We start from the raw sequence: 27,047 nt of genomic DNA on the forward strand, positions 1-27,047 counted from the left end.
TATGAGACCTTATAGAGTTATAAAAGTTCAGCTGAAAAAAAAAAAAACACTCATAACCTGAACAAATGCTATGGAAAACTGACTCAATGACTTCAGGTACATGAATACCTCGGTATTAATTTTTATTAGTTAAAATCAAGGTTGATAAAACTTTGAGGCTATTTCAAGAAGATATACATCCAAAGATCATGTTTGACAGTTAGTGATTTTCTCCCTATGTTACTGTTCTTTACCATTTTATAGAGTCAGCCAAGACCTGGGCTTTCCTAAGAGAAATGTTTTTCTCCTCATATCAGAGTATAGTTTGTTGTGATAATGGTCCCATGGTATATCGTAGAAAAATTAAAATTTTCTAGGATTTAAACTTATTCTTCTTAAGAAGTGACACTTTCGTCACATCTATTTATACTGTCTACTGGTTCCCCTTAAAACTATAGCAAATGACATCTGACACCAACTCAACACAGATGGTTCTGCAATGTGATCACTCATAAGTGAGTTATTAAAAAAAGTTTGTTTGTTTGATTATTACCAAGACTAGTGTTTCGGAGCCTTGGCGGTACATTAACGTTGCCTAGGAATTGGTTTTGTTTTGTTTTGTTTCTTTTTTACCTGTGACTATCTCCATTTAACAGCCTGGATTTGTGATTTAATTCACCTGGGGTGTGGAGGTTAGCAGCAGTGTCACTCCACCACATCTGCTCCTTTCCGTTCTCACTCCAAATCTAGGAATAGGAACGGTGTGGTAAAAAAACCACCAGTCTGAGAGTCAACAAGACAGTCATTCTCACTCCAAATATAGCAACAGGCACAGTGTGGTAGAAAACACCAGTCTAAGAGTCAACAAGACAGTCTGTCTGTCCTTACTCAGGAAGCACGTACGCTTCCTCCGAGATTAGAACCACAATGTAAGGTAGAGGTGAGTTTGCTTAAAGGACTTCAGTGGTCATGGCAGTTGACGCCTCAGCAGCAGCCCGCCCTTAGATGATTAATCTAGGACAGTGGTTTTCAAACTTGGCCATATGTAAGAGTTATCTCAGAAACTTTTTGAACTCTGAGTGCCCTGGCCACACCCCAGGCCAATTAAATTGCAAATTAGGGATGTTAAATACAGATTAGGCACCGGTAAAAAGAAAAAAATCCCAGGTGATGCTCATGTAAAACCAAGGCTTAGAACCACTGGTCTTGGTAATAAACAAACTTCCCTAGTAGCTCACTTATGAATGAACACACAATCCAGTTTTTGCCAAAAGTGGGATTGGGTGGGGTGGGAGAGAAGCAATTCAAGAGATGTAGGAAATCTTAGGAATAACTTCATTCTGCCAAAGACACACAAGAGACAGAACTTCTAAAAATTCAAGGCTGAAAACACCCAAAAGAGACAGAGTTAATTCAGAAGAGGAAAAGGAACCAAGGTGGCAGCATGTTTTCCACATTGTCAGTTTCGAGATGATAAATGTCCTTACTGCAGCAAACAGACTTTCAGGTTTCCTGTTATAAATGGAAGCAAAACAAAGTGTTTTCCTGTGACTGAGCAATGCTGGTCTTATTCCTGGATGCTGCAACTCAGTACGGTGCTGTCTAAGCTTAGCTATCTGCTAGAATGACAAGTATTTGGATAACCTTAAAAAACACACTGGCTACATCCTAGGTGTAACAGATAGGTATGATTCTATAGGCAGATAAGGTAAAACAGTTAGATAAGGTCTTCAAAAGCCTCAGAGTCCTACAGAATATGGCATTTAAAGATTTTTTAAAATTGTTCTAAGGATTCTTTGACAATAAAACAGGTTAACTCCTGGCAACTGCCAGCCTACCTCAAAGAAGATGATGAGCATCAAAGAACCTCCTTATGATGACAGCTTCAAATGTGGCAAACCAGCCACTGGGCAAAATATCCTCATTTCTACCACAGACAGAATTCTGCCTAAAAATAGACAAGCTTGGATGTAGGCAGAGTCGATGGCCAAACTCTGCCAAGACACGGTAAGCAAGTCCTGGATAGTTCCTGCCTCACGCATATGAATGTGAACTTAGCATGGCAACTGTCTAAGACACTCCACATGCTCAGCTACAAACATGGCTGAACAGCACCTTTGTCCATCTTATTCTGAGACTCCCAAAGGCTTAGACTGAGAAGATACTTGTCTTTTTTAACTCCGGATCTCAGACAGCATGGCTGGAATTTCTAGCCTACTCGGTTTTCAGCCTTTCTAATGCTGAGACCCTTTAATATAATTCCTCGTGTTGTGGTGACCCCTGACCATACAACTATTTTGTTGCTCCTTCATAACTGTAATTTTGCTACTGTTTTGAGTCGTCCATGTTTTTCAATGTTTTCCGGTGGCCGTAGGGTACCCCTGGGAAAGGGCCATTTGACACCGCCTCACCCCCGCCCCCCACCAGGGGTTGCGAAGCATAGGTTAAAAACCTCTGTTCTAACCTTTGACTGCGCAAGGCAGCTTAAAACCCCTCCACAATCAAGCATGTGTTCGAATGACTCTGCTCCTCCAGGGAACCCGGGCTAACACCAGGTCTTCTTCAAGCCAGCAGGGCTCTGCTACACACTCTTACTACCTACCTCCAGGGTGAGGCTTTTTCACGTGCATGATTATTCTTAAATGGGGCATTTCACCGCAGCAGACTTAACCTAAAGGTGAAATTGCCCCTCATTCTGAGGTGAAATGGAGTTGATGTCTGAAAGGAGGAGAGAAGTTCAGAGGCTAATGTCCAGGACTTTCCAGTGCAGCCAGCCTTGTAGCTAAGCAGTATCATAAAGGTGTGTTCCTCAGTCTTGGCGCTCATGCGCACCAGAGGTGTAGAGCTGCTCTGCGGAGGGCTGTCAGCATTATTGAACACACAATTCTTAGTTGCAGAAAAGGCCATTATGAATTCTTTTTATAATCTACATAGCTTATTTGATTTCACTCTTATTCAAATGTCTATTTCTGGATAAACTTGTGTGCACACACCCACGTTAGTTTACACCTCCATACCACTACTCATCTTTCCCCTCCGCATCTAACAACTGAACTCATTTGGTTACTGATGATGTCATGAACCCACGCGTCAACTCTCTGATAAAGTGCTGGCCCTTGACTGCATGACCGAGGAACCACATAACCGGATCAAAATGGGGCTCCTGTTTCTCAGTCCAGCTTTCTCTTCAAGCGTTAAGCCCATGAGGGTCATTTATCAAGTCCGGCACTACGTTAAGCACTTCTGCATAATCGCTTCCCGTTTAAAACAGCTATCAGAAGCAGTGTCGTCACCCAGATTTTACAGGTAAGGCAACTGAACGGGAGAGTTAAACATGACTGGCCGACATCGTGTAGTTACTGTCCATAAGACTACAGCTTACTAGAAATCGAGGAAAGATACATCAATGACTCCAAGAGAAAAGTAAGAGGAACAATAACAGTCACATCTGACAATGGACTCATTTGTTTCTAAAAAGTCCAAAGTAGTAACTATTTCTCTGGTCCCCTCCCCATTAAAAAAAATCCTTCTAACTCCCCCACTTTCTTCAATGGCCAATTACATCAATCTATGAAAATAATCAAATGCAATATATGCATGTATTCGGATGGGACCTAGTGGCTTTGTAATCAAACCCTTGGAGTTATAAGTCCTTAAGCCAACCGTGGATAAAAACCCAAATACAAAATTAATGCTTTAATGGTGTTTATGTTTTTATTACCCTGTAATTATGGGTACGATTCCTATGATTGTTTTTCTTTTTATGCGAGTCTATAAAGTGTTTCTGTCTCAACCTGTTTTAAACATCCACATCTCAGGATTGGGACGTGCTGCCAGTTTCCAGGAGAGCACTGAAACCACTTATCTGACAGCTAAAATCCTTCTTGATTCCTGGCATTCCTGGCTGTATCATTTGGGGGGTGAGGGATTATTCTGCCTTTTAGATAGCAGTGTCTCCTTTTATGATAAAAAAGAAACTAGTTGCAGAATTGATTTCACACTTCACTAATATAACTTACATAAGTTAGCATTTATCCCAAAAATTGACTCCTTGTACAATGCTTCTGTAGCAGTGTTTCCTTTCAAAACAACATTTTTAGTTACTTATTAAAGTAAAAATTTACATGTTATTATTCCTTTGCTATAGGAGTCTTTTCTATGGGGTCTTCTTTTAAAACCTTTATTTTGTGGAGTGCCCCAAGTCTTGCACACATAAACACATAGAAGTGTAGCTAAACTCAGACTCTTAGACGTAGAAGTTAAGGGGTGGCTGAGTTTTCTTTTCCATAGCACGATTGATTACAGGCGTCCTGATAAGGGTAAGATTTCTATGTGACTGGTTTGTAAAGGTCCATTTTATATCAATTTTTTAGAAACTAGTCTCATAATAAAGTGAGGCACTCTAGATGTGCATGAGCATTTAAAAATACCGCATCTATATGAGATGGCCTTGGGCTTCCTCAGAAAAGCTTGTGGCAGCTCGGGGCTCAAAGGCAATGGGAATAGCAGCCCAGACACATGAACTCCGTCTTGAGTTTCAGAGCCACTTGGTCCTTTGTAGCAAAGAAAAATGCAAACATACATACATACACACTGTTTCTTACAATTTCAATAAAAAAAAAAAACTTTGTACTGAAAAAAAAACTCATCTTAAAAGGCTTGGGTTTGTATTTGGAAGAGGGGAGTGTACACAGATAAGAGACTGGAAGGTGGTGTTGAGTCCCCTGCAGGTAGAGTTACCTGATATGGATGCTGGGAACAAACTCAGGTTCTCTGAAAGAGGAGATGGAGTCTAATATGTTGAGCCATTCTCCAGCGCCCAAAACTGAACACTTCTGTTTAGATATTTTAGAGTCAGCTGGGCACATTACCTCACTCCTAGAATTCCAGCACTCAGAGAGGCAGAGGCAGGCGAATCTCTGTCACTTTGAGGCCAGCCTAGTTTACAAAGTGAATCCAGGACGGCCAAGGCTACACAGAGAAACCCTGTCTCAAAAATAAAAAAATAAAACCCATATGTGTGTGTGTGTGTGTATGCGTATCTGTATGTGTATGCATATGCAAATGTATATATGGATGTGCACGTATATATGTATATGTATGCATTACATTATACATTATATATAATATATCAAGTATATATTATATCAAGTATGTATATTATATAGAGTATATACATTATATACAGTATATATATAGAGAGAGTAAGTAAATACCTATAGCATATATGTAATACAAATTGTGTGTGTGTGTGTGTTTCTTTCCCTCTCCCCTTTTGTTTTGTTTTGTTTTTTGGTGTTCCAAGGTAGGGTTTCTCTGTGTAGCCTTAGCTGCCCTGGACTTACTTTGTTGCCCAGCAAGCCTCAGACTTACAGAGACTCGCCTGCCTCTGTCTCCCTGAGTGCTGCGATTACAGGAGTCTTTTCCCTTTTAGTATGAACCCAACAGTACTTACTATTCAACATAAGAAAACTCTTTAAGTAACCACTGAGTTTTCATTTAAGCTAACAAATGGTTGTTTTTAAGAATAGCATGAAGAATCCAGTGGTTAATAGGCATTTCTTGCTGAAGTTGGCCCCTGGGTTTATCTGTTCTGCTATGGATAAGTTCCAGACCGCTCTGGCTTTGACCTTGTAATCCAGTACTTTCTAGTCAAAGCAGCATTGTGTTAGAACATCCCAGGCCCTTCCTTGACCTCAACATGTCAATCAGCTTTCCTGTGCTTCCCTCTCCTGCACCTCCCTGCTTTGCCTCCTCTAATTATACAATAAAGTGATGCTGGGGAAGCAGGGGTCGTGGGCTCCATGTGGAAAGAAATGCTGCTGCTCACCCCGCCTTACTGTGGTGCATCTCAAAGGTGGCCCAGATGGCGTGCTCCTAGACTCACTTCTGGCGCATGCTTTAAAAACTGCAGACACACAAATCTCACTCCAGACCAATTAGAGCTCAGGGAAAGGCTCCCTCGCCTATATTTCCATAAGCTCCCCAGTTGTCCCATAACTGATCTGGAGCTCAAAGACCATAGTCTTAGATGGCCAGAGGACCGCCTCTGCTGAGGAGCCAAAATAGGGGGCAGCCAGGGTGGGGGGCAGACACAGGAGACTTCTTTGAACTTATAAAAGGAAAGACACGGGGACTTCTTTTAGAAAAATCTCACCAGTATATTTATAGAGCCATTCAAAATTAAAAATATCCTTAGAGAGAATAATAAATACTGAAAAAGAGCGTGAGTGCAAGTGAGGGAAGCTTGTAAGGCTCTTTGTGTGCTTAGCTTCAAAGACTTGTACTCAGTTTTCACTTCTGAAATGGGACTATATCTGCTTCCTGAAGGGTCATGAGAACTAAGCAGAGAGACGACTGAAAGGCTGACAGCACAAGTGCATTGATAGGACTTCTGTCACACTTTAAAAACTCAAGTAGAGAAACTTTGTAATGTTACAAAGTTTTTTCCTAAGTGTTTAAGTTGAAGGCTAGCCAAGTTACCACACTCCAATCACCACGCACTGTAAAAGCATTGACATGTCACAGTGAATGTACCATCGCTGTGCATCAACTGAAAACACTGTTGTCACCCGCTGTGTTGACATTGGTTATTTGTAGCTAAGGTTTATTTTATTACATAGTGTTTGGAGAAGGTTGCCTGGAGATGGCAGAAGGACAAGGGCTGGCCTTTGTTCATTGTCTTTCATTTCAAAAAGTGGTTCAGGTTCCAAGCTGTAACACATCGTGGGGTGAGAGGGTAAATACTGATGGCTGTCAGGGAAGTGGCTTGAAGCATTTGGCAGAATCCATCTTGGGTTTGATGGGATGGAAGCATGAAAGAGCAGAAACAGGAGTCTCTGACAGGGGAGGACTAGGAGACAGTAACAGGGGCTTCTAGATATCATTAGCAGTTGGTGTGTTAATCAACCTCCATCATTATGACAAAATACTTGAGACAGTAAAATTAATAACACAAAAGTTTATTTCCATTCATGGCCATTTGGGACCATGACAATCTACTCTATCATGGCCGGGAGGCATGTGGGAGGACCCAGTGCATTGTGACTAATGTCATCCCCAGGTAGGTAGTCCTAGGCATAGAGAAGCAATCTGAACAAACCACAGGGAGCAAGCCATTGAGCAGCACTATTCCATGGCCTCTACTTCCTCCTTACCTCCAGGTCCCCGCCTTGTTCATCTTACAGCAGTTGGAAACAGAGACGAGTGGGTGGGGAGACAGGGGAGGAGAACAGGCTTCCTCCAACTATGTTCCACCTCCTAAAGGTCCACTGACTTCTCAACAGTGTCACAGTTCCAACTTTAACACGAAGGACTTTGGGGAAGCATTTCAGACTTAGACCACAGCCATTAGTGTCTGCAAAGTAAATGGAATAGGGAGGCCGTATGGGCGATCTTTGAAAACTCTGACAATTAGGACACAATGGCAGATGAGGTTCGGACCCTACTGACCTCAGTGTGGTCAGCCAGTACTGTCTTGTGTTGCTTGTGGGGCAGACACTGAGGAAAGAATGGGTGTGTGTGTAATGGAGTTGTCATAAGTCACATCATGGATGGAAAAAAGGGATTCAACTTCTTTTAAAAGCTATTTGTATCAATTATTTGAGTATTTAATACAATATATTTTGATCACATTCACCTCCAACTCCTTCCTTTAACTCGTAGCAGATCAGTTCCTACCACCCCATTTTGTAACATTTTGGCTTTACTAGTCATTCACCAATACAAGTGTTTGCTGCCCATATACTTGTCGTGTGAGGTCGTCCACTGAAGTGTCGCCAACCTACCAAGACCTACATTCATAAATGAAAACCCAGAACCTGTCCACTCTTGACCCCACCCCAGTTCAGGAGGGAGGCTCATAAACCATTTCCCACTTCTTTCTAGAATGTTGGCTGGCTCAGCGTTGTACAGGACACCACAGCGACCATGAGCTCACAAATGTAGTCACCCTGTCATAACCAGAAGACACTGTTCCTTCCTGACTTCTAGATCTTACAGTCTCCCCACCCCCCTTTTCTGGGATGTGATGCTGATGTCCCCTTTGTGGCTGAGCACTCCTCAGTCACTTATTCTCTGGATTTCAACTGATAGTAAATTTGTGCGTTAACACCATCTGCTGCACAAAGGAACTTCTTTGAAGACGGTTGAGAGCTACACCAAACTATAGGGAAAGAGAGATGTATTTAGAGGGCAGTTTGATATTAATAGTAGAAGGTTCATCCTTGGGTGTTGTAGGCTCCTCCAACCATGTGTTTCAGGCCTTCAGTACCAGTCATGTGTTTTCCTCCTATGGAGCACTGTTAAATCCAAGCAGAAAGTGGTTGGTTACCTCCATAATATCAGTGACACTAGTACACCCATGGGCATACTTGTCCACACCAGTCACTTAATATCTTTCTAGCCTTTATGAACAAGCAACAAGAGTTTCTGGCTCTTGGCTGCCTTTCTTCACCTCCCTATTGATTACAGAAGACAAATGTGCTCCATATCAGGCAAATCAACTGACACTGGCTTATATGCACAATCTTCGCAAGAAACACCTTTGTTACTCAGTAAGATCTTAACAGACATGGGCTCCAGTGATTACAGGATGAGGTGAAGTCAGGGTTCTGTTGTTACCTGAGCTGATGCTGAGGGCAAAGAGAAGGTGGCTACTTAGGGTTCTTTAGACACTATTTAGAAAGCATATATTTATATTTTTAGGTCCCCGCCCTTAGACTATTGCCACTTCTAAGGCATACTCTTCCTTATATCTCCATTAATAAAGCCACCCACAAAACAGGACAATTTTTCTTTCAATACCACAAACATCACTTTTGACAGTCCTGCTGCACAGCAGACAGAAGCCCTCACAGCTTAGTTAGGGGTGGACCATGGAATAAAAGCAGATGGGTTAGACTTGTCTGCAACACCTGTGATTCCCCAGACAAAATACAAATGAAAACTTCTGCTCCCCCATTCTCACTCAGTCCTACGCCATGAGATTCTTGAAATTTGTTTGTGGACACACCAGCTCGTATGTCCAAAGGCTGTCCATATCTTGTATAATAAACAAAAGTCTTTACCTATTTTTGTCTTGGAGCGTGTCCAATGGAAGCATGGTACATCTCTGGGAAGAGGAACAGAGAATATGCTTCTTGCATCCCATTGGGACCTATGTCTCAGACCACAGTCTAGGGCAAAGGTACGTGGGGTCAGGGTGAGTCTGCTTTCCCTCAGTCTCCTAAGCCTGTAGGGTGGACAGCATAGGAACTCCCCTTCACAGCCCTGTGAAATGTAAGGCCCACTGGTGGTCCTGAACCTTGCTATGATGCATCTTACATAATGAAAACCGGAAACTTGGATGTGGACACCATGTGCATCATTCAAGCAAAAGGAAGGACTACAAATGTGGAGTTTGAACCAGAGAGTCACAATGTCAGATCCAGGATTTGAGCTCTGTACAGGTTATCCCATTGTACCTCTTAAGTAAATAATAGCAAGTTGTCAAGTTGCCCAAAATAACTTTCTTGACGCTCTTAGACAATTTTATTAAAGTTAAAGAAACCCCTCAGGACAGGCAAGCTGTAAATCTCAGTAGCTTCCTGGAGGAGCAGAATAAAGACAGCCATGTTGTTTTGAGATAAGCTGGAATTTTAAAAATCCAAATGTTTAAAAAAAAAAAAAAAAAAAAACAGAGACTTTTCTCTGCAGCTAAAACCAGTTCTTTCTTCAGTCCCCACCAAAAGGTCACATTAGCGTTCTAACCTCCAGAACCCTGACCTCTAAAGCAAAGAATGGGGCTGATTAAGTGATAACAAAGCTGTGAGGCCTTCTGTCTGCTGTGCAGCAGGACTGTCAAAAGTGTGCTTGTTGTGTTGAAAGAAAATTGAGGTTTTTGTAAGAGCTGTAACCAGACCCCTCCTCTTATCATAATAGGTCACTCATCCTCGTAGCTTTCCAGTCTGGGCTGGACTATGGGAAATGAGTATTTTCTTTCTCAGCAGTTCAAAGACCAAAATGTCCTTACCATGGGTACCTCTGTGTTGTAATTATTCTATCTGAAGATTAACTTCATGCATTTAGGTCCTTTCATTTAAACACAGAGAACCGCATGCCAAAATATGAGGAGTTATTAATGAGAGTGCTTCATATTTCATCGTTATGCCTTCTGTAGCTGAACTCTAAATTGAAGAAGTTGAGAGTTCTTATCAGCACTGTACCTCAGGCTTTAAGGTTAAGAAAAGAATTAAAAAAAAAAAAAGGGCAGTCTACTGACGTAACATTTGATTTCTGATCTACGTATAAAGCAATGGCATAGATGAAGTATGGTTTATCTTTTATTTTAGTAAAGCACATAAAATTTACAGGCCTAGCTCTGCTTGAGTGAATAGAACAGTCATGTTAAATGTAGCCATATTGTTACACAAATTTCTAAAATGTTTTAATTGTGCAGAACTGAAACTCTGTGCCCACTGAAAAGCTGCTTCCTAATCCTCCCATTCCCTGACAATCACCATCCTACTTAACTTTACCTTAGTTTGGCTCCACTCCTCATTAGGTAGAGTACACACAGGGCCTTGCTTCCTGGTTACCTCATTTCCTTCAGTCTCACGTCCTCCTGGTTCAGCCATGCTGTGCAGCAGGTAGCAGGATTCCTGTCTCTCCTACAGCGAGTACTATCTCACTGTTGGTGTACAGTGTACTTTCTTCTCTGGTGATTATTTGGGTTGTTTTCATCTTTGGACAGTTATGACTAGCACAGCTGTTAAATGTGGATATGCAATAGAAGCTCTCATGTTTCTATTTCCTCTTATAATGGGAAGGTCTGTAAGCATGCAGAACTGCATTGAAAGTATTCAAACCTAATAAAGATTTATTTATAAACAAATTTATGTCACCTCAAACTTCTTTTAAACAGAAGTTCAATATTTTTTCTTTTGACACATTAATAACAATTGATTTTAGGTGAACATACTTCTCAATAATATCTTGTTTTATTGTTCGTAATCTATTTAACAGAGCCTTTTCTCTGAATACCTGAAATGAAATATATTAGAAATCAAATGGAATTTTCTCTTATCAGAAAGAAGGTGCCTTTGACATGTTGTCAGAATGTACTTCTAAAACACAAATGTAGTCATCAGCAGGTAGTATGCATACACACATGTATTTTCCTGTATTCCAAACCCATTTTTCTTATGCAGTCTTTTAGTGTTGTCATTTTTTATTGCTATTATAAGTTCCATTATATTTCCTGCTAAAAATGAAGTTCATTCCCTTGGGTTCTTTCTCTCTAAATATGAAGAAGTAAATATTCCAATGTGATAATTACTTAATGCTTCTGTTAATATCATTTCTGTGTGTGAACACTCACCAGAAGCCAGGACTACATCATGTGCTTTGGAGATATATATATATATATATATATAGTAATTCTCACATAACTAGAAAGGATCGTTTCCCACAACTGGATAAAATGAGACTCCCAGTTTAAGTCAACTTCTCGAAGGATACATAGGTAAGAACTGAGATTCAATGACACTGCCAGCTGGACTTAGTTGCTTGCGATGTATTTTTAAAATCTACCCATTCGAAATTATACTGTAGTTCTGTTTGACCCACCACTATATTTGAGGTTCTGGCTCATTGTTTTAGTTCACAAGAGGATCAACCCTGAGTTTGAACCCTCTGAAGGGGCTAATCCTTTCCAGTTGTCTGTCCCCATATGCGTTTATGCTGTGTTAGAAAGCACTGGTTTTCTCTAACACCTCTCTCTCTCTCTCTCTCTCTCTCTCTCTCTCTCTCTCTCTCTTATTTAAGTCATTTATTCAGATTACATCTCAATTGTTATCCCCTCACTTGTATCTTCCCGTTCCCCCCTCTCTCCCTCTCGCACCCTATTCTCCTCCCCTACGCCTGTGACAGAAGGAGACCTCCTCCCCCACTATATGATCACAGCCTATCAGGTCTCATCTAGACAGCCTGCTTCCCCTTCCTCTGAGTGCCACCAGGCCTTCTCGCCAAGGGTAAGTGGTCAAATATGGGGCACCAGAGTTCATATCAGAGTCAGTCCCTGCTCTCCACACAACTGTGGAGAATGTGCTGTCCATTGGCTAAATCTGAATAGATAGGGGTTCTAGGTTTATTGTATGCATTATCCTTGGTTGGTACAGTAGTTTGAGCAGATCCCCCTGGGTCCAGATCCACCAGCCTTGTTGGTCTTCTTGTAGGTTTCTAGGACCCTCTGGATCTTTCTATTTCTCCATTCTCCCATATCTCTCTCTTAGGTATTCAAAGTAGAATGGAAATGTCAGAAGAATAAAGATGAAGTGCTGGGCCTATAGGCTTACATTTGGGAAATAGAGGTCTAGACTTGTAGATGCAGCCTACACACTGTATGTAATGCTCAGGAGGAATGCACAATAGGTCTCCGGGCCTCTGTGTGAGCTACTGTGGGACCTGAGCAGTTTTCTATGCTTTCTCCAAATATGCTTCCCTATTCTTTAAGCCCTCATGAGACAACACGCTTTCTTTGCTATCTTTCCTCTCATCTTCAGCATATCCTGGAGGCTGGTTGGATGCTTTCACAGAGAGCCGGTATTCCAGGCTTTGCTGCCCTCACAGTTCCTCTGCCCTTCTCAAAGCACAAAACTCACAGTTGAACCAAGTCATTTTTCCCTTGGGGAACTGAATCCAAACACTAGCTCATCTCTGCAGGCCTGTAATTAAATCTGGTGTGCAGGTCACTAGTGCCACTGGGTCGGGAGACAGACAAAAAGAGACGTGAAAGAAATGGCATTTGTTTCTTGGATGGCCCTGGTGTTTCTCTGAGGGGAAGGTCCTGGCAGTCACACAGTGGAGTCCCTGTGACCAGAATACTCGTGCTTGCTCATGACCTGCCAGTTGGCTCCAAAATATTTCTTCCAGATCAAGGGCTATCTGGCTTGCTCAGCACTTGAAGCTGAAGCCCTTTGCTGGTGGTCTGTGGCTGCCCCAAGAGATATTTTCCTACCTCACCACCTCAAATTCTAACCAGCAAAGTGGCTCATTCTTAACTGTGCACCACAATCAACTGGGTGGACCAAGGAAAACCTCTGGATTCTATCCTAAATGATTTTGATTTAGTTAGGTTAGAGTAAGACCTGAGAATGCATTTTCTCTAGTTATTCATTTTCCTAATTGGCAAAAATTACACACACACACACACACACACACACACACACACACACACACACATATACATACATACATCTATAGAAAGAGCACATGCACCACATGTTTCACAACATATTGATAATGTAGTCAAACTAATGAGCCTCTTCTCTCTTAGTGACTTTTAATATTAAAATATTGGAAAAACACCTGTGGAGGTGCACACCTGTATTCTTAGCACTCCGAATACTGAGGCAGGGGGAATCAAAAATTCAATACCACTTTAGGCTACATAGAAAGGTTTTGCCTCAGGAATAAATGCAACACAATGTGTTGTTATTAATTGTGGTCATTGCATCTTACAATGACCTTCTTGAGCTTACCACCCATGTATATTTTGGAAATGTCTTCCAAACTCACACCCCTCTCTCTGACCCATGATAACACTCTCTCTCTCTCTCTCTCTCTCTCTCTCTCTCTCTCTCTCTCTCTCTCTCTCTCTCTCTCTCTTTCTCTCTCCCTCTCTGAGATTTCTCCATGTCATTCTAGCAGTCCTGGAATCTCTCTGTAGACCAGTCTGTAGACCAGGCTGGCCTCAAACACAGAGACCCACCTGCCTCTTCCTCCTGAGTGCTGGATTACAGGTGTGTGCCACCACCACTTGGCTCCTACTTTACTCTCTACTTCTGTGAGTTCAAAATTTAGGTCACTTATGTCTGTGAGATAAAGTAGTATTTATCTTTATGTTCCTAGTTATTTGGTTTAGCATAATGAACTCCAGGTTTATCTATGTTGTCATAAATGACAGTATTTCATTCACATTTAACGTTGAATAGTATTTCATTGGGTATACAACCACATTAAAAATAATTCAAACATGATATACATGCGTGATAATATTCATACTACATTCTTCCCATCCATCCCTATCTAATCGCTGAGGTTCACGTCTTCCTTTTTTCTATTTTTTAAATACCTCATGGAGTCCAATTTGTGTTGCCCACAATACTCATGGCTAGGAGGCCATCCACTAAAGCATTATTGACCTGCCAGTGGCCATACCCTTAAAGCAATCTGACTCTCCCTCCCCCCTACAGGACATCAACTGTCAAAATCCTCAGTTTGGCGTGGAGTCTCATGACTCCCCCATACAGCTTCATGTGGGAATGTTTCCTGGCCTGATTTTCCTGTTGTTGGTCTTTTGCAGCCAACCACAGCTGCTATGAGTTCATGAGTGTAAGAGTCCTGTCTGAAGACACTATTTAACTCTGGCTCTCCCCCATCTCTTGCTCTTTCAATGTTACCACCACCACCACCACTTTTATGGGAGGGGAGATAGAAATGTCCCATATGTGGCTGAGCACTTCACTAACACAGACTACAAATTGCTGAGTTGTGGGTTTCCAAATAAACAGCCATTCACTGCACAAAGAAATGTCTCTGATGATATCTGAGAGCTCCACTGATCTATAGGTATAGATAGGAATATGAATTTAGAGGGAATTTTAATACTATGTTTAGCTGCAAAATAATATTTATAGGTTCCCTGCTAGGGTCTACAAGCTCTCTAACCATGGGTTCTTGTACAGATTTATAGTACCAAACATGTGTTTCCTCATAAGGAGTGGTTCTTTTTTATTCTTTTTTTCAGATTTTAAAAAATTAATTTATTCAAATTACAACTCAATTGTTATCCCATCACTTGTATCCTTCCATTCCTCCCTCCCTAGGATGGAACTAAGGAGTGGTTCTTAAAGTAAATCAGTCAGAAAGAAGTTATTCTGATAATATCCATGCCATTATTACACTTGGGGGCATATCTTGCCAACCCACTCATTATTGTAGCTCACGAGGGTTCACAGCTGGGTAAGATGACTACACATACACACACACACACATACACACACAAACACACACACACACACACACACAGAGAGAGAGAGAGAGAGAGAGAGAGAGAGAGAGAGAGAGAGAGAGAGAGAGTTCCAGCAACCTATACATACTTTCCAATCCTATGAAAGCCAACCAGGAAGCTTCCTGGTCAGTACCAATGCTATTTTTCCATGTTCTGTGATCAAAGTATTTGCTTTAGCCAGTCATCTACTGATGGACACCTTAGGTTGTCTCCATATCTTGGTGTGTGTGTGTGTGTGTGTGTGTGTGTGTGTGTGTGTGTGTGTGTGTGTGTGTGTATGATGCTGCAATGAGCATGGGGCTTCAGATAGTTCTTTCATATATTTATATAATTTCCTTTGAATATACACCTAGAAATATGAGGGCCAGATCATATGGCAACTATTTTTAATCTTTGTTTTTATTTTTAAAAACCTCCATACTCTTTTTATAAGTGCAGTACTAAGGATTTACATGTCTAACAAATTCCTGCATCTTCAGATGTTGCTGGTCAAGAACGGAGCAGAGGTACCACATGGGCCAATGGCTGCTCCTGAGACAATGGCTGCTCCTGAGGTACCACATGGGCCAATGGCTGCTCCTGAGACACTGGATTTCATTATACAAGTTAAATATGGCTATTGTGCTAATGCTCATGTTTACCACAGCTGCACTTTTCTTATCCCTACTACTTACTTTCCATTTTTATTTTCTCCTTGCATAAAACGTCCATGGAAAAGGAAATATACTAACTGGAATAATTAGAAATAGGTGGACTTTGCTTCTTGTTCTATTACATCGTTAAACTAGAAACTAGCTATTTTGAATTTTATTTTGTTGCAAGATATGCAGAACAAGCAAGACCCCGCCTCAGCAGATCTTTGAATAATATCTTCCCAATAAGTAAGAAACATTAGGACTGAGGCTACAGGTTAGTGGCTCCTGCAATCACACGAAGGTCAAATGAGGTTCTTGTTTCTGACAAGGATTATTCATGGTTCTCTCCACTTTTGCTCAGCTTTGGCCAAATGCCTGGGGTGTCTCGTTAGGCTTCTATTTGCTCTTTTCAGGCAAGAATAAAGAGAAAGTTAAAGGGATGTGGTCTGTGTCAGAGCTCCTTTTCTCAGAGTTCAGACTCGTGTGTGCAGGGTATGGCGCAAGGGAGAAGGAGAACGTGAGTCAGATGCCCTGACAGTTTCTTTCCTGCTGGTAACAGTTACAGACATTGTTCCACCTCATTCTGACTAACCCCATCCTACCATCAAATGGCAAGGTTTGTTGCACAGAGCTCTGTATGGACATTTATTTATAACCCTTAGTATCTAAGTCAAATTTTATACTACTTATGCATAGTTAAGGAAGGAGTTTTTAGAGATAAACAAAAATGCTGGTGGATTTGTTTCTTAACTAGCCCATCTGTATTTCTCCCAAAGTGTACTTAATAAAGTATAAATGAGAGGAAGCATTGCTATTAGGTAACATAACTATAGTTTATAAAACATTTTAAAATACTGTGTTTTTACACACACACACACACACACACACACCACAGCAGGATAACCAAAACAATGCTGAACAATAAAAGAACTGCTAGAGATATAACCATTCCTGATTTCAAGTTCTATTATAGAGCTATAGTAATAAAAACCAAATCAACAGACATGTTGATTAATGGAATCACGTTGAAAACCCAGACACAAATCCACACACATGTGGACACCTGGTTTCTGATAAAGACGCCAGAAACTGGAAAAAAGACAGCATCTTCAACAAATGGCGCCGGTCAAACTGGCTGTCTGCACGCAGAAGAATGCAAATTGATCCATACTTATTACCCAGCCCAAAACTCAAGCCCCAGTGCCTCAAAGACATTGCACACCTGTAATCTCAGCACTCTGGGAGGTAGAGGCAGGCGAATCTCTGTGAGTTCTGTGAGCCAGCCCGGTCTACAAAGTGAGTCCAGGACAGCCAAGGCTGCACAGAGAAACCCATTCTCAAATAAATAAATAAATAGAAAGTGGGAAATAGCCTTGAATACATTGGCACAGGAGACAACTTTCTGAACAGAACACCAATAATACCAGCATTAAGATAGACAATTAATAAATGGGACCCCATGAAACTGAAAAGCTTTTGTAATGCAAAGGACACAGTCAGCTGGATAAAGTGGCAGCTTACAGAATGGCAAAAATCGTTTTTTTACCAACTCCACATCTGATAGAGGACTAATATCTAAAATAAATAAAGAACACAAGAACTTAGATATAAAAAAAACCTAAGTAGTCTAATTTTAAAATGAGGTACAGATCTAAAGAGATGCTTTTCAATAGAGAAATCTCAAATGGCTGAGAATAATTTCAGAAATGTAAATCCTTAGCCACCTGGAAAATGCAAATCAAAACCACTTTGAGATTCCATCTTATACTCGTCAGAATGGCTAAGACAAAAAACATAAGTGACAATCATGCTAGCAAAGATATAGAGCAAGGAAAACATTCCTCCATTGCTGGTGGGAGTGGAAACTTGTGCAGCCAGTGTGGAAATCAATATATTGGTTCCTCAGAAAACTGGGAATCAATTTACTTCAAGACCCAGCTAAACCATTCTTGGAAATATACCCAAAGGACGCTTCCTCTTACCCCAAGGACACTTTCTCAGCCATGTTCATAATAGCCAGAAACTGGAAACAACCTAGATGTCCCTTAAAGAATGAATAGAGAAAATATTGTATATTTACATAATGGAATATTACTCAGCTCTTTTTAAAAAAAATGACACCATGAAATTTGCAGGCAAATGGATGAAACTAAAAAAAAGTCATCCTGAGTGAGGTAACCCAGACCCTGAAAGAGAAAAATGGTTGTATTCACTCATAAGTAGATATTAGCTGTTAATTAAATCATTCCATTGAATAAAAGGAAGTTTTGTGCTAAAGATGTTCTGGCTTAAAATGAAGTTTAAAATTCCATTTTTCATGAATGTGATAAATATTTATTGTGAAAGTGTTGATTTTTCTCTCCATTGTAGTCAACTTACTTGCAGGAAATGAAGAAAAAGTACACAGCTCTATTTTCAATATTTCAACCCAGAAAAGACACAGGTTTCAGGGTAGAGACACAAATAATCATGACACTGAGCAAAATGGGGCAAAAATTGGTAAGAGGCAGTCAGTGGGATCAAAGCGACTCAGCTACTGTCACTCAAGTCATGACAGGAGATGGCTCTAGGGAAAAGGAGCCTAATGGTAACAACACAGCAGATGGGTTGAAAGGGAAAAAAGTCAGAACATACTAGACCTCTGCAGTCGACAGACCCAACAGGGTATTGACCTGAACTAGTGCTAAGGCATGAACTAGTTAATCTGAATGCTGTGGACTCTCCAGAATGAGCTGATGAGGAAATGCAGGACCCTCTTCCAATCACTGGACACGAAATGATCTAATCACAGTTGTGTAAGATGCGGATTTGAAGGAAAATACCCTAGGATACCGGTGGACTAAGAATGTTTGTAGGCAAAAGGGGGAAGCAGAAGAAGAGGAAATTGGAGATTGGAAAAGTAACTGGAGTTGTGAACCTGAAGGAATGTAAGGCGTAGGAAGGCTTCTCATTGTCAGAAATTGGAGGGGCAAGGCAGGAAGTGAGTAGAAAAACAGGAAATTATCCAAAAGATTGGGAGTAGAAAAAGCTTGATACCAGAGAAACTTCTTTTGTTTTCCGAGCCTAACTGTATCCAGCTTTATTAAAGATACTTTTCATAAACAATCATGGTATTTCAGGTAGGACGTGGGCAGACAATCATTAACAGTATACAACAACTTCCAAACTCCCTCCTTGTGTAGACTACCAGAATCAGAAATCCACTATAAAACCCAATGAAATCTTCATTCAATGCTTTGAAAAGGGGGAAGTAGCTTAGAGCGAGGGTTGACATTACACATCAAGGATGCTGTTTAACAACTTTTCACAAGATGGCCCTGACTTTCAGGAAATGAAATGAAAATGGCAGCATTATCAATCTGAAGACCCACAATTGCCCAATAGACTGGAAAAACAATTTTGGGGTCAGGTTCCAACAGGTCTCTGGTTTTAAGGGAGTTAAGTCAGTGTTGATGGTATGGGCGAGAAGGATATAAAAATGAATTTAGAGTTTTCCCACACCACAAGGCATTTTGTGCTGCGGTGGCCACATATGTCAACACCAAAACGTCTCTCCTGGGAGCCAATAGGAGTCTTTCAAAATTATCAGGGAAAGATGTTTTCCATCATCAATCCAGTTTGGAACATTTTGTTGGTGACACACGCTCCCCCTATTCCCCCCCCCCCAATAACAATGAAGTGTTCTGTGTGCTAACATCATAGGTTAAATAAAAAGTAAAACAAAATTCTGCTTCTATAAAACTTGATTAAAAAATAGTATTTCAGGGGCTGGAGAGATGGCTCAGAGGTTAAGAGCACTGTCTGCTCTTCCAAAGATCCTGAGTTCAATTCCCAGCAACCACATGGTAGCTCACAACCATCTATAATGAGATCTGGTGTCCTCTTCTGGTGTGAAGGTGTACATGCAGGCAGAACACTACATACATACATACATACATACATACATACATACATACATACACATAATAAATCTCTTTTTTAAAGTGCCGTTCTTAAAAAAATAGTATTTCAAACTGTACAGTCACCAGAACTACACAGTTATCAAAAATGCACACAAGTCACTTGGCATCTCCAGCACCTTCGGCTTTCTATGCAGGGTCTGTTCTGAGGTCTCCATTTTCCTCAGGATTATTTGCATCCTTACAGGCATCAACCCTCCCCTTCTTCCCTTTGAGTACCCTCTCTCCCTTCTTTGTAGGGGCCTTCTTAGGCTTGGGCTGTGGCTTTGGAGAAGCAGGTTTAGCAGACCACCTTGCAGATCTTCTCTGTGGCTTGTCCGTCACCGTGGCGTTATCTCCTTTAGCACCCCTTTCTTTTGGGCATGGAGGTGGGCTTGATCCATCGGGGGTGGGGGGGGGGTCACTCTCACTGCTTCTCTCCCAGAGAGACTTCTAAAGCTGGGGTTCTAGGCAGTATTGGAGTTGAGGACTCTCTATCACTGAGCTCTTCATGGGCAAACTTGTCATTCACATCCCTGTTAAACACCAGTGAAAGCTCGACAGTTAATGAACAATGAGCATAAACTTGTAACAGTCCAGGACTTGGTTTCCTGCGACAAAGAATCCAAATGAAAGATAAGGTAAAAGTTTCACCAAGGATGCGGCAGATGCTGTGATCATGACTGCACTGCCTCACTGATAGAAAGTGTTCATTTGGGTTGAGATGCCAATGAAGGTTACCATGAGGCTAGTGGGTTAACAAACCTTTGAAGTGTTCAAGAGAAAGTAACAACGAAAATAAAGCTACTTAATATGAAGTAGCTTCCTATTGAAAGACAAAAATCTTTCAATAAACTATTCCAGGTGATCCAATCAGGTCTAGCCTTAGTTCAGGGTCATTTTCTCAGCTTGAGCCCCTGATAGCGTGGAAATAATTTATACACATTCTTCCTTAACTGGGACAAATCTAAGAGGCTTTGGGTAAAGGCATCTCACTTATTGACAAAGTTTATAAATGAGCCAGGGGGAGAGATTTCAATGCCAGGGGCTGAAGCTTCCTTTGGTGACCCAACAGCAAACTGTGTTAGGAATAGGCAAAGTTTCCATGTTCTGGCTATTATGAATAAGGCAGCTATGAACATGGTTGAGCATATGCCCCTGTTGTGTGGTAGTGCATCTTCTGGGTATATTCCAAGGAGTGGGATAGCTGGGTCTTGAGGAAGCCCTATTCCCATTTTTCTGAGAAAGCGCCAGATAGCTTTCCAAAGTGGTTGTACTAGTTTGCATTCCCACCAGCAATGAAGGAGTGTTCCTCTTTCTCCACATCCCGGCCAGCATGTGGTGTCAGTTGAGTTATTGATCTTAGCCATTCTGATGGGTGTAAGATGGAATCTCAGTGTCGTTTTGATTTGCATTTCTCTGATGACTAAGGAGGTTGAGCATTTCTTTAAGTGTTTCTCAGCCATTTGATATTCCTTTGTTGAGAATTCTCTGTTTAAATCTGAGCTCCATTTCTCTATTGGGTTATTTGGTTTGGTGGTGTTTAATTTCTTGAGTTCTTTATATATTTTGGATATTAAACCTTTGTCAGATGAAGGGTTGGTGAAGATCTTTTCCCAGTCTGTAGGCTGTAGCTTTGTTCTCTTGACAGTCTCTCCTGCCTTACAGAAGCTTCTCAGCCTCATGAGGTCCCATTTATTAATTGTTGACGTTAAGGCCTGGGCTGTTGGTGTTCTGTTCAGGAAGTTGTCTCCTGTGCCTATGTGTTCCAGACTCTTCCCCACTTTTTCCTCTAACTGGATTAATGTCTCTGGTTTTTAGGTTGAGGTCTTTAATCCACTTGGACTTGAGTTTGGTACATGGTGACAAATAGGGGTCTAATTGCATTTTTCTACATGTAGACCTCCAGTTAGACCAGCACCATTTGTTGAAGATGCTGTCGTTTTTCCATTGAATGGATTTGGCTTCTTTGTCAAAAATCAAGTGAGCAAATGTGTGTGGATTCATCTCTGGGTCTTCAATTCGATTCCATTGATCCACTAGCCTATTGCTGTGCCAGTACCATGCTGTTTTAATTACTGTTGCTCTATAGTACAGCTTGAGATCAGGTATGGAGATTCCTCCTGAGGATCTCTTATTGTATAGGATTGTTTTTGCTATTCTGGGCTTTTTGTTTCTCCATATGAAGTTGAGAATTGTTCATTCAATATATTCAAAATATTTTGTAGGTATGTTGATAGGGATTGCATTGAATAAGTAATTGGTTTTGGTAAGATGGCCATTTTTACTATGTTAATTCTCCTGATCCACGAACAAGGTAGATCCCACCATTTTCTGATGTCATTTTCAATCTCTTTCTTCAGAGATTTAAAGTTTTTTTTTAAATAGGTCCTTCACTTGCTTGGTTAGGGTTATTCCTAGATATTTTATATTGCTTGTGGCTATCGTGAAGGGAGTAATTAGATTGAACTAGAAATTATCATAATGAGTGAGTTCATCCAGAAGCAAAAAGAGTTAAATGGTATCTACTCACTTATATCGAGACACTAGTCCAAGGGGTACGTCCCTATGAAAAACTTTACCTACCAGGAAAATGGGTCAGAGGGGAGGACATCCTATTGAGACTTTAGGTGTGAGAAGCCTGGGAGTATGAGGAAATAGAAGGATCCAAAGGGTCCTGGAAAACTACAGGCAGGTCTAGGTCCTGGGGTCCTCCTCAAACTATGGCACCAGCCAAGGAAAATATAGGCAGTAAACTTTGAACCCCTACCCAGACTAGCTGATGGACAGGACATTCTCCACCATTAAATGGAGAAGGAGATCTAACTTTCACACAAACTCTGGTGCCCCATATTTGACCATGTCCCTTGGATGGGGACGCCTGGTGGCACTCAGAGGAAGGATAATAGGTCACCAAGAAGAGACTCAATACCCTATGAGCATATACAGGGGGAGGAGGTCCCCCTCAGTCCCAGACATAGGGGAGGGTAATGGGGGGGAAGCGGGAGGGAGGGAGGAATGGGAGGATACAAGGGATGGGCTAACATCTGGGATGTAATTTGAATAAATTAATAATAAAAAAAGAAAAAAAAGAAATAGGCAAAGTAGAAGACCGTTCTGTTCAGACACTAAGGGGGATTTCTGTCCCGAATGGATTTAACCTTGAAAAGGCAAAGCAACAAAGAACGGGGTGTCTTCTATGCAATATTCAGTACTAATTTTCATTAAATCAGCTGTGGGATTTTTAGATAATTGTATCCATTTCAGGAAGGAAAGCACCTGAGCTCAGAAAGTTCAAGGAACTTGTCCAGGCTTACACAGCCAGGAACCAGAAATCACACCTGGTTCTCATTCACACCAAAATTCACACCATTGCAAACCCACACCTTCTGGCTCCTGGAGCTTCAGAGTGTTCATCTGTAAGGAAGGCATTGACTAGATGGTTTCTCATGTCACCTTGCTGTCCAATTTTACACTCTGAATTTACATAGATGAAGACATGCCGACCACTGGGATCTAATTATGAAGTTAGTGTCACTAACCTTATAACGCATTAGTCTATTAATTCAACACCATCTTCTAAATGTGTAAGAACAGATGTCTAAGATGAACTTCCTAGGAAGATACTCTCCCTCAGAATATATAAACTATATGAATTACACAATATTTAGTATGAAAGCCGAGTATTAATTCCATCCACACATCGAAAGCAGGAGTTATTTTAAATGAAGTAAAATTATACAGTGCAATAAAAAGCATATCAATTATTGATACCTTTGGATAAAAACACCGCCCAGCTTCCAATTTGACGTGGTTTTTTTTCTTGACTAATTGATGGAGTCTGATCATTAGGAAGTGCTTGTCTGCACTTTCTGTGCCACTCTTAGTGCAGTGCTCTGTACTTTAATAAAAGCATTAAAGTGTAGTCAGAATACTCATGTGCAATCTCTGGGTGTGAAGACAGAACAAGAGCAGCAGAAGTAAACCAGTCAGAACATTCCTCTGCAGTGATGGGTGGTCAACAACAGTAACTTCTCAGGAAAATTCCACACTCAAGGCTGCTTCTAAATACAGAGTTAGATGTAAACTTAACCAGACTTGTGAGGCAAACTGTGCTTAAGAAAATCCCTGCGTGGACATTTTACTCACTACCGTAATAATACTTATTTTATTCATATTTCTAATATATGAAGAACCAATATAATAATTATAATGTCTTGTCCATCTACATGGGCAAAGAAAAGGAGGATGCGGGCTTTAAATCTGAAGATAGCAAGAAAAGAAATGGGTTGGGCAGAAAAAAGGGAGGAAAGAAAAACTGCTGCCAACCCCTCAATTGGGTTTTCTGGGGTTTTTTTATTTTCTATTTAAATTGCAAAGTGACTATTGCCTTTATAAGTTATTTGTGTAACTCATAAGGACTTACCGTTTATATTTTATTATTTTGCAAAAGAGTACATTTCTGTTTCCATTATTTGTGAGTTTGTGTCTACAACAGTTTGTACAATCAATAGATGTGACAGAAAACTCATAATGCTGTTCTCCTAACTGTGACAGGAAAGTATTCTCATATGATGTCCCCAGAAAATAATTTGCGGTAACTTTCAGTTATTAAATTTGAAATAGAACAAGAAAACATACTATATAGTTGGTAATATTTAGCTAAAAATTTGCTTGACACCTAACATGAAACATCAGAATCTAAAAATGAAATATTGTTTTCTTTTTTTCCTGGCTATAAGTAGGTTAAGTACTATGACTTGTCATTGATGATATTTAAACAGTATTTAGGTAAATTATTTACATCTTTAAAACCTCCAAATGATTCACCTAACGCTCAGTCATCCTCGAAGACAGCATTCCACTGTGAGGTATAAGAGCTTAAATTGTTCAGTTCTCCGGCCCCACCGCCTGCCAAGCCATGGGGTGAGACAAGACTTGCCTAAACCCGCAGAAGGAAAGAGGATCCCACATGCTCACAAGGCGCTGAGAGCTTTTGTTCTAGGAGGGTGTGGAGGAAGGGGCAGTTACGTGCCCATGTCTCTGGACTTCCTTACCTGGGACAAGGGTTTTAAAATCTCAGAAAAAGTACTGCACAGCTAAAATCTCACTAAGGTCCTGGCAGGCGTCTGTACACAGAGAGGTCAGTACTCCGTGATTTATTGGGAAGCACAGGTCTATTGATTTGTATGAAAACTTAGCAGAGAACTTAACATTCTCTGTATTTTCTATTTCTTTATCTCACCTCAAGTTAACTTATCTGACTTTCATAGCAAAAGTCGCATCAAATTAGTCATAGAGTGCACGCGCATCTAAATCCCTCCATATTGGAAGAATATGCATAAGTGAGTAATAGTTATGACTTATTCTTTCTTTCATGCCTGCTCGCTTAGTCACTTATGATTAAACCTTAATCAACTTGGAACAAAGTTGCTGTAAATATCACAGATAAATACACCAAGTTAAACACACCGTCACATCAAACAGCACCAATTGCTGCATGATTTTATCACAAAGGCATAGCTCACCTCTTCCTCTCTCCTAAGCGATGACCTGAATACCATCAGGTACCCACCCATGTGTCTCAAATTTATCGTCCTAGTCACCCATGTTTTCTGTCAGGTTTTATTCTTTGATACAAATCCCTTTAAAATGGGCAGGAACAAGTCTTGAAATATTTCATCTTTGTGACCCCATTGAAAATGTTGAATTCAGTTTTAGTGTTTTTATTCATTTAGGCAATTAATATAAAGAAAACAATGGGGTCCTTGGCTTTTACAGAGTCACTAGTGTGTGTGTGTCTGTCTGTGTGTGTGTCTGTGTGTGTGTGTCTGTGTGTGTGTCTGTGTGTGTGTCTGTGTGTGTGTGTCTGTCTGTCTGTGTGTGTGTCTGTGTGTGTGTGTCTGTGTGTGTGTGTCTGTGTGTGTGTCTGTGTGTGTGTGTGTGTGTGTATGTGTGTGTGTGTCTGTGTGTGTCTATGTGTGTGTGTGTGTGTGTCTGTGTGTGTGTGTGTCTGTGTGTGTGTCTGTATGTGTGTCTGTGTGTGTGTCTGTGTGTGTGTCTATGTGTGTGTGTGTCTGTGTGTGTCTATGTGTGTGTGTGTGTGTCTGTGTGTGTCTGTGTGTGTGTCTGTGTGTGTGTATGTCTGTGTGTGTGTCTGTGTGTGTGTCTGTATGTGTGTCTGTGTGTGTGTCTGTGTGTGTGTCTGTGTGTGTGTGTCTGTGTGCGTAGGCAGGAACTCTGGTCCTCATACTTTACAAACTGAGCCATCTCATTGGCCTGCCTTTTTAAATTATTGACTGTAGTTGAAAATGTGCTTCAGTTTTCCAAAGCAATTTGTGTAGATTTTCCTAATTACTTGGAAGAGTTCCTTGGATATCTGGCTTTCCTAGCAATATAATATTTATAATACGTTCTTGCAGGTCTAGCACAGAAGTGGGTTTTTCTAAATGGAAGTAATTTCCCTATTATTTTTCATCTGATGATTATGGTTTCCGTGGCTTCTCTGAGACATTCCAGCAGCGAAATATGAGTGGCAGCAGGCAGAGTTGTGATTATGGAGGATAAAAAGATGTTACGAAGGAGTGCATCAATACTGAATAATTTCCAGATTGTCAGCTCTGTAGAAGAGTTCTAAGTTTAAATAGCTACGTGTTCAAGATTTAATCAGTGTTTGCTCTGGTTGTTTCAAAATGAAAATGAAATGCTGATGAGAAAGAAAAGGAAGATTAACCACTTTTGGGTACAGTCAAGACTTGATAGAACAGGATAGAATTTATATTTTATATGTGCTAAAGTAGAGGTCTAAGTAATTTTACTCCACAATAGGGCTGAGATGCTTTTATTGCATTAAATAAAACACTGCAAGCAGTTTTACACATTTACAATTTTTTAAAGTTCAATTATTTTTAAGTACTTGGGAAAATTTTGTCTTTCTGCTTTTTAAAATCTTTTCTACTAAAAAATGAAAGAAAAAATAAACTTCATGTCTTTCAATCACAAACTTTTGATGCTATAAAACAATATTTCTTAGTAAATAATAAATAATTTACATTGTACTCAGGATAAAAGTGTCCTGCACATTATCAGAGGGAAAGGATAGGTTTTTGAGTTATCTCTTTTAAAGGACAACTTCGGCCTGAACTTAAATACCAAGCTAAACTTCAAACTTTTAATAACAATATAATGATACATGACTTTAAAAACCACAGTTACTTTACATACCTTTTAAGTTCATGTTTTCATTCAAATTATTTCTAGTCTGTTTGCCTTAAGCTTTTCTAGTTTTTATAAGAAACAACTCCTTCCTTTATCTGGTAAGTACAGAAGTTCCACTCTCAAGGTCTGGGGATGATTAACACTAGCATAGCCTTTTCCTAGCTTAGCCTTGTTTCTAGCACATGTTAGAAACAAGCAGAAAGATGACAGGACGTCTAGGCTCAT

General features: G+C 40.6%; 1 pseudogene; it reads right to left on the reverse strand.

Moving 5' to 3' along the window:
* Window positions 1-19,724: 19,724 nt before the first annotated feature.
* LOC127198746 (non-histone chromosomal protein HMG-17-like) lies at window positions 19,725-26,841 on the reverse strand (annotated as a pseudogene).
* Window positions 26,842-27,047: the final 206 nt, after the last annotated feature.

This window comes from Acomys russatus, chromosome 2 (genome assembly GCF_903995435.1).
Source record: "Acomys russatus chromosome 2, mAcoRus1.1, whole genome shotgun sequence".
NCBI classification, from domain to species: Eukaryota; Metazoa; Chordata; class Mammalia; order Rodentia; family Muridae; genus Acomys; species Acomys russatus.